The sequence below is a fragment of the Dermacentor variabilis genome, chromosome 4 (genome assembly GCF_050947875.1).
Source record: "Dermacentor variabilis isolate Ectoservices chromosome 4, ASM5094787v1, whole genome shotgun sequence".
Lineage (NCBI taxonomy): Eukaryota > Metazoa > Arthropoda > Arachnida > Ixodida > Ixodidae > Dermacentor > Dermacentor variabilis.
Genome location: NC_134571.1, coordinates 6666081 through 6672592, shown reverse-complemented (window position 1 = coordinate 6672592; position 6512 = coordinate 6666081). Strand labels below are relative to the sequence as shown.

At 46.5% G+C, this 6512-nt stretch overlaps 1 non-coding gene across 1 annotated transcript; it reads left to right on the top strand.

Moving 5' to 3' along the window:
• The first annotated feature begins 3266 nt into the window (after positions 1-3266).
• LOC142580601 (U2 spliceosomal RNA) lies at positions 3267-3455 on the top strand. The gene has a single exon (XR_012827796.1). It is a non-coding gene; the product is annotated as a U2 spliceosomal RNA (small nuclear RNA).
• Positions 3456-6512: the final 3057 nt, after the last annotated feature.

The following is a 6512-nucleotide window of genomic DNA, read 5'->3' as shown; positions in this document are numbered from 1 at the left end:
CGAAAGAAAAATAGTTTGCATTGTGTGTTTGCTGTGACTTGATTGATGTGTTTATTCCACCTAAGATCACTTGTTATGAAGAGACCTAAGTATTTATACTCTGTAACTTTGGTAAGAAAATTGTTATTGATTCCGTATTGATAAGTGAGGGGTAGTTTTTTTGTAATTGTCATTGCTACTGTTCCCTCAAGATTGACATAAATTCATTGGAATCACTTTAGTATACATCAACGTTTATTCCCCATATTCAAAAGCTAAAAATAATATGTCTGAAAACAATGAACCTTCTCAAGCTTCTGTCACGCACTCAATGAGGTAGTGATCGAAAGTGCCGTCTGAACTTATACAACAGTCCTGTCCGCTCCCGTCCTTGATTATGGAGCAATAATTTATAATTCTGCAACAAATCCTAGACTAGACAAATCCTAGGCCCCCTCCACCATCTGGGTATCCGTCTAGCGACCAGTGCTTTCTGGACCTCTACGTATCTCTACAATCTACGTTGCTCTACAATCCACAGCCTCAACGTAGAATCATATCAGTGGTCACTTCATAATCAGCGGTCATACAGAAGTTTTATATACTTTCTGAGAGTGCAAGCGAACGTCGAACACCCTTCTTATTGAACCATAAAGGATAACGCCGGTGCTATGCTCTTTCATAACCGACCTCGAGTAAGGAAGCCGTTTGCTTTGTGTGTGAGGAACCTCATTGAGGAAATGGGTGCTTCAGTTCTTGAATATTGTCCTATGAATCAAGCGAAACTGTTACCGCCATGGCAGTGGCAGCTCATAGACTGTGATAAAACGTTTGTAAATGTCATGAAACATGCGCTAGAGGCACATATTAAAATGCATTTCCTTGAACTCCAGTATAAGTACTTTTGCACTGAGTTTTACACAGACGCTTCCAAGTCACGTGCAGGGGGGTTTCTTACGCAGCCGTCGGTCCGTCTTTCTCGAAATCCGACGCACTACGCCCGGAAATACTTACGGTCGCACCTCGTGCACTATTGTCGGCAGCGAAGCATAGAAGGAAATCAAAACTCCGAAAAACAGACATATTTGCAGACTCCCTAAGCGTCGTAAGAGCCCTGAAGTCACTCTGTAAACAGAAAAAAGCCTGTACTTAGACCTCTACTCCTTTCTGTGTAGAGCGTACATATCTAACCAGCATATCATTATATGCTGGGTACCTTGCCATAGAGGCATCGAGGGTAATGTTCTAGCAAACCAAATGGCCGCGCCATCTACATCGTAAGCTACTCTTACCGCTGCGGTCTCTGCTGCAGATCTGAAGCCTCTCTTACGAAGGAAACTGCGAAACCACTGACAATGCCTGTGGGACGCGGAAACAAATAATAAGCTGCATGTGATCAAACCACAGTTAGGTTTCTGGCTCTCCGCAACGAAGTTACTCTGAACAGATGTCCTATTCCGCCGTCTAAGAATGGGACACACATTTGGCACCCATAATTTTCTATTTACTGGAAATGAACCTCGAACCTGTGGTAGATGCGCGGTGATGAGGCTGACCGTCCTCCACGTCCTATTAGAGTGTCGGGAAGCCAAAGCTGGGAGACAGAACCATTTTTCCTCTGACATACCGCTACTGTGTCCCACTTCACCCTTCTATGTTTCTTGGCAGAGAACTGCTTTTTTAACACCACAACAGTCGTCGGTTTATTAAATGATGTCCAACATGTTATTAGTCCCATACACTGGAAGCGCTTCCTCTCTTCAGAGGATGCCACTGCGATAGCAGTATTGTATAGCACATGCCTCCAGGCCCTTGTGTCTCAATGGCTCTGGTGAGGCCCTAATGATATGGCCAATCTTTGCATTTGACATGTTTTGTATATGTACTTTAAGGCTCATAGTACACGTAATTAGTCATCGCCATAATCTTAATACACGTAGATATTACGCACTTTAGAGCGACAATTTTTGGGCCCCTTTTACAGCCACGTCACATCAACTTCATAGCAGCCATCACTCCACTGCGATGTCAGTAACACTGGTATGGCGCTCTTTGGCCATACCTGCCCCTTGCGCCACTAAAACCACGCATTCATTCATTCATTCATTCATTCATTCATTCATTCACCTCACGAAATTGCATTTGCTTCAGAAAAAAGCAGTGCGATGTATTGCGAATGTTCCTAGCTCATTTTCTATGAAACATCTCGTCCTAAAGTTTGCCATTTTACCTGTATTCTTTTTGCACAATTATCGTTTAATTTTGTGCTACAAGTCACATTTGAAGTCTAAGGAATCCATTGTGCTTGCTCTAGCAGATCTGAACGTAAACCGTAGCATCCGTGATACTAGGCATAAAGAAGAATGGCATGTCCGTACACCTCGAACGAATTATGATCAGCAATCAATAACATAGACTATGCCCATTCTACTTAATAAACTCGCAAAGGAAGGGTACGATCCTTTGTGTAATTCAAACCATGCAACAAGACTATTTTGTCAGTTACGTTTCATTTGCAACTAGTACGTGTTGTGTAAATTCTTCGTTTCGCTTACATTGTACTCACGCATGCGTGCTAACACAGAAGTTGTACATGTATATGCGCATAGATCTGGTGCATATGCCTGTGTATATGGTATGTATGTGTATATGTACATATTGTATATCTATATGTATAAATGTTTGTATGTTTGTAAAAATATAAATATGTATGCATATGTGCATTACGTACACGGATCTTTCTTCTTGCTTGAAAGCGGATCTCGTTCCAAGCATTACTTCGTTTTTAAGTGTCGCATTTTTGTCATGTTCTGCGGTGCTCTGCTGTCAACTGTGTAAGGAGCGGAACCCTCGTCAAGCTGTGCCCCAGCTTTTAGTCCTGTCTCCTCTTTTTCAAGGTGAAAATAAAATAAAGAGGATTGATTGATTGATTGATTGATTGATTGATTGATTGATTGATTGATTGATTGATTGATTGATTGATTGATTGATTGATTTACGGGGATCTTTGTATACATAAAGACGACGGGACCGCCGCCCCGAGGAGCCGAGGAAACTAGACACGCGTGACGTCTCCACGGCACCGCTACCACGGGAGAGCGGAAGGAAAGGGGACACGCAAGCGCTAGGAACGCCGACAAAGGGAGGGCGGCGCGATCATGGCTGAAGTGTAGTGTTGTCAAAGTGTGTTGTATTACTAACACTACTAACTGGTATTTTTGAGCCATTTGTTTATCTTTTAGAATATACATCTTTTTATCCCGTTTTTCTCCTTGGTTGTGTAACCCATCGTTTCGGTGTTCGTATCTGGCATAATAAAAAATTCTATTCTTATCAGCTTAGTATCTGATACGTGTTGTATATGGACCCAAGATATTAAACTTATTTTTGCAAGTTGGCGGAGGGCCTGAAGCCTGCTTCACCTCCGCCGCGAGTCGGCCCGGTATTGCACTATATTCGGGATCGATGTATGGTTTTTGGTCTACGGACATCGATCCGTTGGAAACTAGCCATATACAGGTTCGCTGTAAAAACAAAGTTACGGCAGAACTCATCTCCTGATGACTGTCGACAGTAATGCGAGTAGCATTCGAGCAATATAACGACAGAGCGTAATTTTATTTTGACATTGTATTTGCTTGTACAGTATCCCTTTTTATTTTCTATGTACCACTCCTGCTTTGGCTGCCAAAAAGCAGCTGGCAGTATTTTCAAATAAAAGAAATAAATAAATCCTCAAGTCAAGTTTATTAAACACGTTTAGTGGTAATTGTTTTGCTGCCTCGGCTATGTGCCACATACTCCGATATTGTTCCACTTTGCTTTGGCACTCGCTGTATGACGATGACTGTATGACGCTGACACAGTGGCGATGGAATGACTAAGAACGAGCATGATGGAACGACAAAGCAGGAATAACGGTGACGTCATGACGACAACGACACGAGAACAATGAGATGACGACGACTGTATGGTGACGAGGTCGTGACGGCAGTGGTGGTGACGAGAAATGGAGCTGGAATGAGGACGAACGAGGCACGGCGACGGCGGCATGACGACAGATGCGCGATGGCGTTTGTGGGACGACGATAGAATGACAACGGCGGCATAATTACGATTGAATGATGACAGCATGATTACATTAGAATAACTAACAAGGAATGACGTCGTTGGATCGACGAAAGTGGCATGACGACGACGGAATGAGGACATGGGTTGACGGTACTGAAGTAATGGCGGTGGCGAAACGCCATAGACACGGCGATGGCACAATGAAAACGGTATTACGACGACCGTGTGATGGCTCGTGACAAGAATCGGATGTCGAGTTTACAATGACGAAGTAACGACAACGGCTGCATCATGTGGATGGCGTAGCGATGACTATATGGCGACAACAACCGCATGAGGACGGTGGGATGACGACGAGCGCATGATGACAGTGGCGTAACGGTTGTTGTATTGTGAAACCGGTACGAATAAGATATAGTATGACGTCGATGGCATGACGACGATGGTCTAGCAAAGTAGACTATCTCGCGATAACAGCATGACAACAGCGGCATAATCACGAACAAATTTATTCATTCATGTACACTAAGGACCCTTTCGGGCATAACAGAGGGGGGAGGGGGGGGGGGCTGATTAAAGTACACTGGGTTTACGTTCACAAACTAAAAATAAAAAGCACAACAAGTTCGCGTACGACATGAACGTGAAGATTCAACGCAATGTAATACAAAAACACAATATATATTTTAGTAAAAGTATTAGGAGTGGCGCGACACAACATTATACACATTATAGAAGCACAGCATCGGAAAATATATCTCAATTACAACTCTACGTTGAATAGGTGCTTCATTGCATTAACAAATGAGCCGTTATCGCGCACAGTTACGACATCGCGTGGCAGCTTAGTAGCTGCCAATGTGATTATAATGGAATGACGAAGAAAGATTCACGTAAAGAAACGACGAAGGCGTTATGGCGACGATGGTTTGAGAATTGATGACGTTGCTGAAGTGGTGGCAATTGCAAAACGACCGCGTGACGATGTCGGCATGACAAGAGTCAGATGACAAAGCTGAAATGAAGACGATGCACCGACCACGACATCATGACCGCGAGCTTATACGTAGCGGTCGCTCCCGGCTGTTAGGGAACTTGGACCACTGGGTTGGCGTAGAAGGCCTGACGTCATGCACGGTAAGAGTAAAATCACGAAGCTCGAATGAAGACGAAGGAACGAACACGACGGTATCACGACCACGAGCGCACATGTCTTAGCAAGTAGACAACCGTTGTCACTGCGCCATTTATTCTTCATTTGTGTGAGTCTTTCCCAATTGTTTTGGTTGTTCTTGAGCCAGAATTAAAAGTCTTGTAGCGGCCGCAGCATCGGCGTCGCACGAGGGATGACGTAGACGCTCGCGTCTACACGAGGCTCGAGCGGCTGGCGCTCCGGCACGGGCTAGCGTTCCGTAGGAGATCATTAAAAAGGAATGCTACGCTAAGAGACGGACTGTCGGTTCTTCCTCTCCTGCGAGAGCCCGAGACTTTAACGGTCTACGTGGTCGCTCGTCGCCACAGTTTGGTGAACCCGGACGTGATACTGCCATACGCTCCTGTGGTAGAGACGACCATGGACCAGACCGACGCTACGAGAGCTCAAGGCCAGAACCCTTCCGAAGAACGCGGTGAGCCCTCCTGTTCCGCCATCGCTGTCCGCCTCCCGCAGTACTGGGACCAGCATCCTTCGGCGTGGTTTCTTCAGGCCGAAGCGCAATTTCAAGTCGCTGGTATCCGCTCTCAAGCCTCGAAGTTCCATTACGCCGTCGCAGCGCTCTCGCCCGCCGCCATTGACGAGGTGGCAGATTTGCTGAACTCCCCATTGTCTGCCGCCGCCTATGACGATCTCAAGGCAGCGCTGCTACAGCGCACAGCAGCTTCACAACGTTCTCGCATCCAGCAGCTTCTGTCCGCTGAAGAACTCGGCGACCGACGCCCTAGTCAACTTCTTCGCCGAATGAGCCAGCTGCTCGGAAACAACGCGAGATCCATCGACGACACGCTGTTGCGCGAACTGTTTTTGCAATGACTCCCGGCTAACGTGCAGATGGTCCTGGCGACAGCCTCTACCATGGACCTTACCGGACTTGCCGCTTTGGCCGACAAAGTCATGGAAGTAGCCACCCCAACCATCGCAGCCACGTCACCGTCTCCGGGTGACAATACAACCGCTCTGCAAACTCTTCCCTGCTCTTACGCAGTGCAATCTCCGCTCGACTCCTTGTGTGAGCGTCTGGAACGCATCATCTGTGGAGCGGAACATCGCCGCGCGTCTCATCGCCCACGCAGCCGTAGTTCCAGCAGATCAAGACGCACGGGCACTCAAAATGAAACCTCAACTACAGCGCCTGGGGTTTGCTACTACCACCGCCGTTTTGGAAACGACGCTCGTCACTGTCGGCGTCCCTGCGCTTGGCAGGGAAACAGGCCGGCCGACCTCTAACGGCGACGAGTGGTCCGGC